The sequence below is a fragment of the Mirounga angustirostris genome, unplaced genomic scaffold, assembly GCF_029215605.1.
Source record: "Mirounga angustirostris isolate CCGP_5_RB_7025 unplaced genomic scaffold, mMirAng1.0.hap1 SCAF_10, whole genome shotgun sequence".
NCBI classification, from domain to species: Eukaryota; Metazoa; Chordata; class Mammalia; order Carnivora; family Phocidae; genus Mirounga; species Mirounga angustirostris.
This window is the reverse complement of record NW_026991718.1, coordinates 83,459,668-83,473,821: the sequence shown is the minus strand read 5'-3', so window position 1 is coordinate 83,473,821 and position 14,154 is coordinate 83,459,668. Positions and strand designations below refer to the sequence as shown.

The window sequence follows — 14,154 nt, the reverse complement described above, 5'->3', positions numbered from 1 at the left end:
GCTCAGGTCCTGATCTCAGGGTCCTGGGATCGAGTCCCGCGTCGGGCTCCCTGCTCAGCCGGGAGCCTGCTTCTCCCTCTCCCTCTCCCCCTGCTTGTGTTCCCTCTCTCGCTGTGTCTCTCTCTGTCAAATAAATAAATAAAATCTTTAAAAAAAAAAAGAAACAAATGCAGGGGCACCTGGGTGGCTCAGACGGTTAAGCGTCTGCCTTCGGCTCAGGTCCTGATCTCAGGGTCCTGGGATCGAGTCCCGCGTCGGGCTCCCTGCTCAGCCGGGAGCCTGCTTCTCCCTCTCCCTCTCCCCCTGCTTGTGTTCCCTCTCTCGCTGTGTCTCTCTCCGTCAAATAAATAAATAAAATCTTTAAAAAAAAAAAGAAACAAATGCAGGGGCACCTGGGTGGCTCAGACGGTTAAGCGTCTGCCTTCGGCTCAGGTCCTGATCTCAGGGTCCTGGGATCGAGTCCCGCGTCGGGCTCCCTGCTCAGCGGGGAGCCTGCTTCTCCCTCTCCCTCTGCCTGCCACTCCCCCTGCTTGTGCTCTCTCTCTCTGTCAAATAAATAAATAAAATCTTGAAGAAAAAATAATGAAGAGGTGTACTGGCTCCCCAAAGTAAAAAAAAGAAAAACAAACTTCTCTGCCAAGAACCTGAATTGGGACTAATTTCAATTCCAAACTTAAAACAGAATGAAGCTCTGAGCTAAAGAGGCACTAGTAGCTGACCTCTGAGAGCTTGCCGTGTGCTGGGTGGTTGTGAGGAGAACACGCTTGTGCACACCCTCGTGTGATCTGCAGAACCGCTCTGTGAGGAGTGCTTCCAGTCTCCTGGCTTACAGGTGAGGACAGCCCCGCGCTGAGAAGTGAAGCGCTCAGAACCAGTAGGTGGGGATGCTGGGATTGGAACCCAGGCAGTACAGCCCCAGGACTGACAGCAGTCCGACCAGAGATTGCTGGGAAAGTCTCCACTATGGAGAAAGAAACTCACCTTAAAAATGAGTGAGGGAGGCGTGCCCGGGTGGCTCAGTCGGTTAAGCATCTGCCTTCAGCTCAGGTCATGATCCCAGGGTCTTGGGATCGAGTCCCTACATCAGGCTCCCTGCTCGCTGGAGAGTCTGCTTCTTCTTCTGCCCCCCCTTCCCCTCCCCCACTCATGCTTTCGTGTTCTCTCTCACAAAAATAAATCAATAGAATCTTTTAAATAAATGAGTGAGGGCTTTCCACTTACCGTTTATTTTTCTTTTTTAAAATTCTTCCTTGGGGCACGTGGGTGGCTCAGTTGGTTAGGCGTCTGCCTTCGGCTCAGGTCATGATCCCAGAGTCCTGGGATCGAGCCCCGCATCCGGCTCCCTGCTCAGCGGGGAGCCAGCTTCTCCCTCTCCCGCTCCCCCTGCTTGTGTTCCCTCTCTCGCTGTGTCTCTCTCTGTCAAATGAATAAATAAAATCTTTAAAAAAATAAAATAAAATAAAATTCTTCCTTTATTCCCAGCACCTTCTCAAGAGCATGGGAAAGGTGTTAATCTTCTTAGTCAGACCCCTGAAAGCTAGCACGGTGCCTTACACACAGCAGCTGCCTAATAAATATTTGCCGGACTAAATTGTTGTGTTTAATTCAGGCATAAGAAGTGTTGAGATGCATAGGAAGGAGCCAGAAGTTTTCCTTGTTAGCTAGTATTCTTCCTTTCTGTGATACTGGCTTGGAAACAGGTTTGGTATTCCTTTTCCATTCTTGATACACAAGGCCATAATTAATGATTGTAATAATTCCTCTTTAAATGGGATTTTCATTGGGCAATAAACACTAATATTTGATGATAATATATCCTTAAGGAGTAAATTCTTTGGCTTGGGAGTTCTTATTCACCTCAGTCAGTGTGGTGTGTGTGTGTGTGTGCACGAGAGGACGTGCGTGTAAGTGTGGGGTGTGTGTGTTGAGGGAAGGGAAAGAGGATTGGAGATGCTGAATAAATTCTAGACATGAGGTTCCTTCTTCAAAATCTCTCCAACTTTGTTCAGAATCTCTTGATTAATTTATTAGGAAACAACAACATTTCTGCTCTCTTTAAATATAATTCAGTGAACAAAGAAGCCAGTGAGAGAGAACCATCTCCTTATTTCACAACCCCAACTTTAATGACCCTGAATAAACCAGATATTATGCCCTTCCAATCCCTAAATCAAGACAGAGGTCAACCAGACTTTCCAGTTAGGTACTGTGAAAAAAAAGAGTAATGTGCGTTCAATGTCAAGAAAGCCAAGAGATTTTTGAAAGTGCCTAAGACAAACTCCTTTGAGGCGCCCCTCTCTCTATTCCTGCAAATTGAAAATGCAAAAATCTAATGAACAGTTGCAGATGTGTTGTCACTCAAATTAGCCAGCATGGGCAATCATCCAAGTGAGGGGAGAAGTATTCACGACCACAATGCCATGTCTAAAATACTCTCAGATGGAGAAACCGAGGGCAGCAAAGAGGTCCGACTGAGGATCTTCTCAATAAAACAGAATTCTCAGTAAGTCAGAAGGTTTGGAAATTCACAGTGGCATGTTCAACATCAGCTAAAGAATCAAATTTGGATAGAAGTATCAATAAACCCTTCAGACACTATTATTAAGAATCCTCCAGTCTCGCTGTGAATTAGCTCTCTGGCAGGATCCTGGCACCCCGTCCCAGGGCTGTTTATACTTTCTCACAGGGCACTTCACTGTTTCCTGGGAAGCGTCTGCAAACCTCTGCCAGCCTCAGGCAGGAGCAGCTAATGAAGCTCCAGAGGCCTACATGAGCTCACTTGAACCACAGGTCTCTTTTTTAAATGTATCATTTTTGTAACTTAAATTAGACCGCGTCTCTTGCCTGCTCAGAACCCTCCAATGGCTTCCCAAATCACAATAAAATCCTATTGCTACGTAACCTACAGACTGACAAGATCCAGGCCCTGAAATCTGACCTCATCTCCTCCCTTTCTCGCCTCCTTTCCCCACCTGTGCCAAGCAGCTGCCCCCACCCCAGGGCCTTTGCACTTGCTGGTGCCACCAATCCGATCAGGCTCTCGTCCAAGAACATCACACACCTCCTTCCCACCAATTTTAGCACCACCCTTGAACATCCCATCTAAAATTACACTCTCTAGCTCGTTGCCCTGATTTATTCCTTACCCGGATTTACTTTTTTTCTTTTTCTAAAAAGATTTTATTTATTTGAGAGAAAGAAGGAGTGGGGGAGGGGCAAAGGGAGAGGGAGAAGCAGACTCCCTGCTGAGTGAAGAGCCTGACCCGGGCTCAATGTGGGGCTCCAGGTGGGGCTCCTTGCAGGGCTCAATCCCAGGACCCTGAGATCATGACCTGAGCCAAAGTCAGACGCTTAACCGACTGAGCCACCCAGGCGCCCCTGATTTACTTTCCTTTCAAAGCACTTATCATCTCACACATATACACACCCACAAAGTGCCATGTATATTGGTGTCTGTCTCTCCCCTAATAACATGTGAGCTCCAATGAAAGCAGAGGTTCTCTGTTTTGTTCACTGACGTATCCCCAGCATCTGCAACAGTAGGTGGTGTGTAGTAGGTGCTACATAAGCATGTGTTGAAGGCTGGAGGCTCCATAACCCAATTTTATGTATTGCATTTGAATTCTCTGAAACTCTTCCACTGTAATTCATGCCATCAGCCATCGCAAAGTGCTCATGTTAGGGTCTAAGTCTAGTTCTCTGGGTCCACAGCTTGTATGTCCTTGTGAAAACTCCCAGTACATCTGCAGTTTGTTAAGGGAGGACAGCGGGTTCTGGGGAGTCAGGCTGCCTTTGCTTGGCTTTTAGCCCTGCCCCTTACAAGGAGCTCAGGCAAGATGGCAACTTCCCAGAACCCCATCTGTAAAATGGGGCTAATAACAGTAACTTCTTAAAGTACTTGTAAGGACTGAACAAGGCAATAATAATAGTAACAGCGATCATTAATTGAGCACACACCATGTGCCAGAGAGCCCGCTGTGCATTTGACTCGCTTCACATTGTCCTGTCTTCGCAACAACCACGTGGTGTGGGCAGTATTATCATCCCAGGTTACAGATGAGAAAACAAACTGAAATCCAGAAAAGTGCCTTAGCTGAGGATATAAGAGTTGATGTATGAGTTTCTTCTGGCTGCTGTAACAAATTACCTTAAGTGTATTGTCTGAAAGCAACGCAAATTTAGGATCTCACGGTGCTAGAGGTCAGGAGTCTGACGTGGGTCTCACAGGGCTAAAATCGGGGTTTCTGCAGGGCTCTGCTCCTTCTGGAGGCCCGAGGGGAAGAATCTTTGCCTTTGCCTCTTCCAGCTTCTGGAGGCCACCTGTATTCATCCGCTCATGGCCCTTTACTCCACCTTCAAAGCCAACAAGGTAACATCTTCAATCTCTCTTTGATTCTGACTCTCCTGCTTCCTTATAAGGACCTTATGATTACACTGGGTCTGCTTGGATAAGCCGGGATAATCTCCCCATCTCAAAACCCTTAACATAATCACATCTGCAAAATCCCTTCATAAATTCTGGACGTCAGGATGTGAAGAGCTTCAGGAAGCCATTATTCCACCTACGGGTTACGAAGAGGCAGACCTGAGAGGTGAATCCCAGCTGACTTTCTGACCACTACACTTCTGTAGTACCCAGCAAGGCCTCTGGTTTTCAGCAAATCTTTGTCCCTTGCTGTAATGAAGGGAAAATGGGAAGCTTGGGGCCCAGGTTTGGGTTTTGGATAGGACATGAAACAGGAAGGTTCACCCCTTCTGCCCTGCTCCCCTGTAATATAGGATGTCAAAGATTCACAGCTCACTCTAAAAGTCACTTTCTCTTAAAAATAATCAGTCTCACCTCGTCCTCAAGCATATTATTGACTTTCAAGAAACTACAGACATATGATAAAAGTAGGTTGCAAAGTGGAAATGAAAGCCTTGCTTAGAGACAGGCTGCACCTCCCATGGGGGTGAAGGGCCCAGGCAGTCCAGAGTGGACCTGGAGCCAGGACGCCCCACAGTAAGAGGGCAGGTGAGGAAGAGCCTATTGATGCCCCACAGGTGCTGGACCAGCCTGGGGGGACCTAGCTCAGGGTGCTCCAGTGAGGCACACACAGCCCAGTGACACAGATGACCTGGGACAGGAAGGGAGGTGGCCCGGGTCTTAGCAACAAGGACTGTGGAAATGTCAGCAAGCAGCAGAACACCAGGAGGCAAAGGGACAGGGCCAGTGAGCCACGTGTCAGCCACACGAGGGAATGATGCGCAGGCCCCCAAGTCGGGCTGGCGGCCTCTGATGGTTTCAACCTCTCAGGGTCTGGAAGGAGCTGGGAGGCAATTCCACGGCCCAGCAAATGAAACAGTTTGGGACAGAACCCTACTCCACCTGGGCGGCAAGGACACAAGGCAGAAGCCTTACGTGGGTACAGAAGAAGAGGGAGGAGACCAGAAGTTGGGAACGGATGGCAGTTTGGGGAAGATGAGGTATCCACAGCTCAGCAAGACTCCCAAATCTGTGGCAGTTGAACTCTGTCCAGACCTCACCTCAAGGGGCACAGGGCTGTCCCTAAATAGACACATATTCCCTCCTTCCACTTGAGGCCGGGTCATGAGCTGCCATGGTAGAGAGGGCTCAGTGCCTCCAGGTGAGCAGGACTGAGGACAAGGCCACAAGCACACTTCCGCACGACAGGTCATGACCACCATGACCTTGAATTTTAGAAGGAGGTACCCATTTGCATTATTCTGACACTCACCTTAAAGTATACACCTCTAAAGAAATTAGAGGTAAATAAACAGTGGGCTCTATGTTTTTGCGACCAAGCAATAATAATAATAATAATATAGATTGTGTGCTATAGATGTACTTTCCTTAATTATCCATCTTAGGTGACCATAGAATTTGTGGTCCAAATTGCGGCACTCTGAAGGGGAAAGAGAGTGTTTTTGCTAATATGCCAGGTCAACGGGTATAACAAACAGATATAACCTCTGAGCCCCAAGCTTCAGTCACATGCACCAAGGTCCCTGGGGGAGCTGCCTTTTCTGGAAACACAATAATGTAGAGGGATTATTCAATGTGGATAAGCTTCCTGAAACCTCAGACGTTCTTACTCCTTTTGCCAGGAAGATAAGAAACCTCAAAGTAAGATTCCTTATAAGGATGTGATGCCTACACTCTGGCCACGAAGTTAAATTCACATGTGTTTCTTTCTCCAAGAGATGATTAGTATTTGAGAGCTGCAGGTCCCACCTCGTAGCCTGATTTCCCTTTGTGACGTTTTCCTAAAATGGGTGCCTGTCTTCTCTGTTGTGACTCCCCAGGTTCATATGGGAACCATGAGTTCACAAGAAAGTCTCCCTTGCCTGAGTCTGCTCTAAATGCAAATTGTTCAAACGAGGGTCCGTTTCATAATTATAGTGAGCCATGATATCTATGTAATGGATTGAGACCTACATATTCCTAACAATAACATAACATTGACTAGATTTAAAAAAAAAGAAAAAGAATCACCTTACATCATAAGGATAAGAATTATTTTATGGCATATTTTGTCAACACTACCTATGGGGCTATGTGATATGGTTAGGACTTAAAAATGCACTTCCTAGTGTGGGTTGCTATCAAAGTGTTAGATATTTGCAGATTTCCTTTCTCCTAAACCCTCACAGTGCCCAGGGCACCTCACTTCCTCCTACCAGCCCCTCAGATGTCTTTCTCTCTCTGCAGAAGGCTACTTGATCCCTTAGGCTAGAACCAATGAAACAGTTACCTACTAGATCAGTTGTACATATGTGAGTCTTTGTGAAAAAAAAAAAAAAGAAAAACAAGGGGCACCTGGGTGGCTCAGTAGGTTAAGCATCTTATTCTTGATTTCGGCTCAGGTCATGATCTCAGGGTCAGGAGATTGAGCCCCGCATTGGGCTCCATGCTGAGCGTGGAGCTTGCTTAAGATTCTCTCTCTACCTCTCCCTCTGCCCCTGCGCAAAAGAAAGGAAGGAAGGAAGGAAGGAAGGAAGGAAGGAAGGAAGGAAGGAAGGAAGGAAGGAAGGAAGGAAGGAAGGGAGATGAAAACAGAACCCTGTGCCTTCACCAAAGGGTGAAAGGGACATGTGAGTAGAAATCTCTGAGAAGCTAACAAAACAACTTGGCTAATTATCAAGAACTCCACGCCCTCTCCTGCAGCATCTGCCACCCCAGTCCTATCTGGGTCTAAGTGAGGAAGTGTAGATGGTTCACGTAGTGTGGTCTAATCCACCTCCCTTCTCTGCCACCGACTATGTAAGACAAATCACAGCTTGAGGACCTGGCCCCTTCTGCCTTCTGGTGTTTTGCTGGCAATCTTTGGTGTTCTGTAATTTGTAGACACATTGTCTTAATTTCTGTCTTCGTGCTCATATGGCATTCTGTGTGTATGTGTTTGTGTGTCTAAATATGCCTTTTTTTTTATAAGGACACCAGTCCTATTGGATTAGGGCCCACCCCTCTGCAGCAGGCATTGGGCTTCCAGCTAGTACTGTAATTTGGCAGAAGGGCTGGGGGTGGTTAAGCGGTTAGCCCCACATCAAAGGCTGCTTTTCGTGACTGCTGTCTAAGGAAAGGGGGAAGGGGGGATGTTGGTACAGAGCAGGAGGAAACCACTCTAGGCAGGATGTCTGGAAGGAGAGATAAAGCAAATTGCAAAGGTATTTTAATAGACATGCTGTTTCCATTCTTTACCATGTGTTTTCCATTCTGTTTTCAGTTACTTTTGACTTGAATTATGGGGCTCTCTCTTGGTTAAGGTAACTTAGATGCGGTTGCTTTTATACATCAAAATGAATACTGACTTTTTTGGGCGGGGCTGGGGATAATGGTAAGAGGCCAAGACAGAAAACACGTTGCTTTTCAGAAAGCTGGAAATGTTTTCTGTTCCCTCTTCCTTATGGGAGTGGAGAATGTCTGTTTCCAAGAGCCCAGAGCACCTTGCATCTGCTATGAAAAGGCAGCCCCAAGGATAAATGGTGTGGCCATTATACTTCCAAGGAGGGAGGGGACAGAGGGACAGGACGTCAGATAACCAGTCTTCCTGCTACAGAAACGGGGTGGATTCATCTGAGGTCTATAGCAAGGACTTCCTTTCTTTGTACTGCAATCTCTTCTCCTCTCAGATGCAGATAATTATATTGGAAAAAGGCTATTGTTAGAAGTTATGGGCGCCTGGGTGGCTCAGTTGGTTAAGCGACTGCTTTCGGCTCAGGTCATGATCCTGGAGTCCCTGGATCGAGTCCCGCATCGGGCTCCCTGCTCAGCAGGGAGCCTGCTTCTCCCTCTGACCCTCCCCCCTCTCATGTGCTCTCTCTCTCTCATTCTCTCTGTCTCAAATAAATAAATAAAATCTTTAAAAAAAAAAAAAAAAGAAGTTATGAAAATTGCTTTGGAAATCTTCAGGTGGCTTCTAAATAACTGAAAGTTAGGCTATTTCCAATCATTCAAAAGCTGCCCCCTGTCTTTGCTGGAGCCATGTTGCTCCATTGGCCCTTCTCAACATCTGGGACCACCGGCTACCTCCATGCTGTGGTAAAATACAGAAGAATCCTCCTTCTTCTGTGGGCAGAGATCAGAGTGAGAAGGGGGAGGGAGGTCCCGGGGCCACCTGACACCACTGCCTGAGTCCAGCCCAGTGCCAAACCTCATCCTGTCCCCAACTTGTGTCAGCCTACAGGGGGGACTCTGTGGGTTTCCCATGTCATCCAAGCTTCAGGAAAAGGCAAAAAGAGAGAGAAAAAGAGAGAGAGAAAGATCAGTGCCCTGACACTGTTGACTGAAACCTTTAATCTTGTTTCCTAGTTGTCTGGGAAGCATGGCATTTATTGAGTGAGAAAAATCAGAATGAAAAAGAGTCCTTTTGCAATTGTTTTGGTATCTTGGCCCTGACAACTGATCTAGACAACTGTTTTCTCAACCTATCAATCAGTCAATCAAGGAAAGAGGACACAAACACCAACCTAAAGATGTAATTTGGTGGAAATATCACACTGCAGTCCATATTTCATTTTATTGAGATTTCTTTCATCTGGGCCATTAGGTTGTCAAAGATAAGTCACATCTGTCAGGACAAAAAAAAAAAATTGGCAGAAAAACTTATTTTACTAGTCCTGATGTTTTTAAGTGGCTTGTGGTTAGTTTGTAGATTCATGTCTAATCTAGAGTTACAATCCTATAATAAAAAAAAGTAAATCAAGCCATGAGGAAACTACAAATCAAAAAAAACAAAACAAAACAAAATCATGCTTGTCCTTGTATGTGACCCATTGTTCCCATAACAATTTTACTTTCTCGGTAGCTTTATCTTATCTGAGAAGCACCAACTCTCCATCTACACTGGGCCCCAGCAATCCCCGGCTACATGGCCATATATAACATTCATCTCCACACCCCTCTGGCTACCAACTTGGGGAAGCCAGGAATTAGTTAAGGTTCAGAGGACTCTTTGTTATTCTCACCAGTGACATGGGTGTCTAAAAAACCCAAAGCAAAAAAGCAAACAAGTCACACATGAGCATACCAACACGACTTTAAGCCAAAACAGCCATTTCTTGCTATCACCCCTCCTTCTTGATCCTCTTCACAGGCCCTGCTCACTGCTGGGCCGGCATGGGGCTGGGGGGCCTGCTCGTGTGCTGGGAAGAACAGCACTGTTGGTCCGCGCTGGGGCAGGTCCTCTGGCTGACCCTCACTCAATGATAGGACTCCAGGAGAAGCAGAAAGCCTATGGGAACAAGAAGATTGAGAACCTAACTCTGGCCCAAATATAAAAATAGTGTGGTGAGGAAATAGAAATGTATTTTCCATTAAATCAGAGAAACAAATCTGGAAAATTAGATCCGAGCCCGTTTGAGTCCCTGATGGCAGGGACTATGATTTATGAGGCCAGCACAGGGCTGTGCCTTCCGCACGGTAGATATGCCTTGATTTAACAGTACCATATCCACATAATGAGGCCTGGAGACATTTGTCCTGCTGCTCAGAAGTATTGGCTTTCTGTGAAGTCACTGTGACTATTCTCACCCAACACCCCACATCCAGTGACCAGGCATGCTGGCCTCCTCTTTCTTGAGCCCTGGCCTGTAACCTCAAGGAGAGCAGACCACCACCATAAAGCCCCAGATCACTAGCGCCAAGTCACATTTATGAGGACTCTGTCCTAGGCATTCCATGTGAAGCTGGCCATCGTTCCAGGCTGGTAACAAGCTAGTAACTCTGGGACAGGGACTACATTGATTCTCACTTGAGGGCCTTGCTGATCAATGGAGCCCACCCACATGGATTGTTGTAACGAGAATCAGCACTCTCCCATGAGTCTGACCTACATATAACACAGGGCCATCAGGCCACTGGGCCACCACTGGCTCTGCACCACCCCCAGGGCCCCATTCTTGGGTACAGATGGAGCCCCTGCAGCTGGATGGCTCTGTAGCTCTGGAAGAAACGTGCCTTCCCTTTTTCTCCCAAACCCTGCCCTTCTAGCTCCTCCTCAGCCATCCCTCTTTCTGCCCCTGACCGTCCGATTCTTCCACATGTTACTATTAGTTATGAGCAGTTTGCTTCTATTGTTAGCAAAGGTGTTGGCAGTTGAATTGTGTCCCTCCAGAATTCATATGTTGAAGTTCCAACCCCTGTACCTTAGAATGTGACCTTGTTTGGAAATACATTTGTTGTAGATGTGATTAGATAAATTAGGGGTGGGCCCTAATCCAATAGGACTGGTGTCTTTATAAAAAAAAAGGCATATTTAGACACACAAACACATACACACAGAATGCCATATGAGCACGAAGACAGAAATTAAGGCAATGTGTCTACAAATCACAGAACACCAAAGATTGCCAGCAAAACACCAGAAGGCAGAAGGGGAGACAAGGGACAGATTCTCCTTTGGAGCTCTCAGAAGGACCCCACCCTGCCAGCACCTCGATCCTGGGCTTCCAGTCTCTAGAACAGTGAGACACTAAGTTTCCGTTGTTTAAGCCCCCCCACCCCGCCCCAGTCTGTGACGTGTGACAATTTGTTCCTGCAGTCTTAGCAAAAGGAATTCAGGGGGCATCTCTCTCAGAAGGTAAGGCATGCCCCTCTGGGAACCCAAGCCAAGTGCACCCCCGACACCCTCCACTGGATACTCTCCCCTGGGGACCGTGTGCATCCAGGGAGGTTGGATTATGCGTCCTTCTGCAGGTCTGTGTGTCATACAAGACAACCTACTTTCGGGCGCCTGGCTGGCTCAGTTGGTTAAGTGACGGCCTTCGGCTCAGCTCATGATCCTGGAGTCCCGGGATCGAGTCCCGCATCGGGCTCCCTGCTCGGCAGGGAGCCTGCTTCTCCCTCTCCCACTCCCCCTGGTTGTGTTCCCTCTCTCGCTGTGTCTTTCTCTGTCAAATAAATAAATAAAATCTTAAAAAAAAAACAAAAACAAACACAAGACAACCTACTTTCTAGACATGCATTAAACTAAAGGACAAAATACCCAGAGACACGTACAGCAAGGTACTACTCGTATAAATATACTTATAAAGAGATGCGTCCTTAAAGAAGACACAGAACTCTGTACATCGACACAAACCTCATCCACAGTGAAAGCCATTAACACGGCCAAGCACACACCTGCAACGTGCTCCCTGCATCATCCTAACTAAAATGAATAGATAACGGGATCTGGTTTTATGGACCCAATTCTGTTGATACCTGCAGCTCTGACCTACCTGATGGTCAGATCGTCTTGCTCTCTTGTTTCTTGTTGGTGGTGTTTAACACATGGGTCTCTATGGCTTATTTTCCATCTGAAGAAGTTAGGGAGCTTCTGTCCAGGGGATGTATCCCTATGGTCCAGGCAGCTCGCACTGGTGCTCACCTGCCTGGCTAGTTCACCTTCACACTAGGATGCCAGGGATTCGGGAAGGTCTGCTGGTTCAGCTTGACACCATCTCCATGACGAGCCTTGAGCAGCCTTCCACAGCCACGCGCAGAGTCAAAAATGAGAAGCGATGCATGACACAAACTCTACGTGATTAAAATTATCACACCTCCACCTCTATGACAAAACATAAGTGCCAACATATAATGGCTTAATTCAGTGGTTCTTGATGTGTGGTTCTGGCTCCCTGTGTCCCTTTCAAAGGTTTTGCAAAGTCCAAACTATTTTCTTCACACTTGTTTGCTGTGTGGACATGTATATTTAGCACAAAAGCAGTGGTGGGGGATCTCCTGTGCCTTAGCAGGAATAGGGGTAGCCGCTCCTGTAGGGGAGACCAAACTTTACCTCTACCTTTGTAGGGTCTCCAGCTGTGCCTGAGAATTAAATTGACATAAGACATTAATAGGAGCGGGCGCCTGGGTGGCTCAGTCGTTAAGCGTCTGCCTTCGGCTCAGGTCATGATCCCAGGGTCCTCAGATCAAGCCCCACATCGGGCTCCCTGCTCTGCGGGAAGCCTGCTTCTCCCTCTTCCACTCCCCCTGCTTGTGTTCCTGCTCTCGCTATGTCTCTCTCTGTCAAAAAAATAAATAAAATATTTAAAAAAAAGACATTAATAGGAGCAAAGCACCCAGATTCTTACACGTCCGTGGGAGCCTCCATAGAAAAATGGAAGCCCCCACAGGGTGCTGGGTCTGTGTCTCTATACCAGGTTGAACAAAGAGAGGTAATTGTGGAAAAGGAACAAAATATACGGGGAGCTTAAAGGGAGATAAGAGGTATTTTAACACGGTCTCTTTGAATAGATTTCTCTGGGTCTGGACTCCCCGTCTGGTGATGAGAATGTTTCTTTCCTCCTGGCATAGGGAGAAATCATTCACATGGGAGCTCATTCAGGAAGAAAACCGATCAGAGCATTCTTCTGCACCTGCTGTTTTTTTAAGTTCCTGTGGCTTAAAATAATCCTTATGCCAGAAGTGGCATTTTTGAGTGATTTTATTCGGCCACCCTTCAGACATTAGGTCTAATCATGAGATGTGCCACCCTTATTCTTACTTGAAATCTATGTATTTTGGCCAATGGCGAGAAAGCAGCACATACTCAAAGAAAGCTGGTTCGAGCATATACTGTACCCACAGGACAGCATCGCAGACTTGCAAAGTGTTTTCTCCCACCTGGGGTCAAAATTGAGTCTTTATCCATGAGAAGATGCTCAACATCAATTATCGTCAGGGAAATGCAAATCAAACTCACAGTGAGATATCACCTCACACCTGTGAGAATGGCTATTATCAAAAAGATAAGAAATAAGTGTTGGCGAGGATGTGGAGAAAAAGGAACCCTCGGGCACTGTTGGTGGGAATGCAGACTGGTGCAGCCACTCTGGAAAACAGTATGGAGGTTCCTCAAAAAATTAAAAATAGAGCTACCCTAAGATCCAGTAATTCTACTTCTGGGTATTTATCTGAAGCAAACAAAAACACGAATTCAAAAAGATAGATGCACACCTGTGCTTATTGCAGGATTATTTACAATAGCCAAGATACGGAAACAAACTAAGGGTCCACTGATGGATGAATGGATAAAAAACTATGGTCTATATACACAATAGAATATTATTCAGCCATAGAAAAGAAGGAAACCTTGCCATTTGCAACAACATGGATGGATCTTCAGGGCATTACACTAAGTGAAATAAGTCAGACAGAGAAGGACAAATACCATAGGATCTCTCTTATATGTGGAATCTAAATATATATATTTATTATTATGTATATTTATATTTTTATATATTATATTATTTATGTATTTGTATACATATCTAAATATGTATATATTTACTAAGCTTATAGATACAGAGAACAGACTGGTGGTTGTCAGAAGTAGGGAGTAAGAGAAATAGGTGAATTGCTTTGGGTTTTTTTCTAGTTTAAATAAATAGAATTTAAAAATCTTTGTGCATTTGGCTTTATGTACAACAAATATATGTCAGTCCAGCCTTCAGGTACAAGGTATGTAATATGACATCCCTTAAACTACAGCTGTATCACAGAAAATTATAAGCCATAGGCTACTGAGCACTTAAGAAGCTATGGTCAGCAGCATTTAGCTTAGTTGCTAACTGCTAGAGTATCTCCAGGGAGACATGGTGTTCTTCTTTTCTTTAAAAAGCAAGTGGAAATTTTTTAGAAAGAGTGGAAAGTTTCCTTTTTCTGACAAGGAA

General features: G+C 46.0%; 1 protein-coding gene across 2 annotated transcripts in view; it reads left to right on the top strand.

The window, feature by feature from the left end:
• Positions 1-14,154, top strand: part of FHL2 (four and a half LIM domains 2) — a 66,914-nt gene that overhangs the window by 4,365 nt on the left and 48,395 nt on the right. The window contains exon 2 of one of the 2 annotated variants that reach the window (XM_045885275.3): positions 683-832. The exons of the other annotated variant lie outside the window; for it this stretch is intronic. The gene's annotated coding sequence lies outside the window, so the exon portion shown is untranslated. The remainder of the gene's footprint in view (positions 1-682; positions 833-14,154) is intronic. 2 annotated transcript variants of the gene reach the window in all.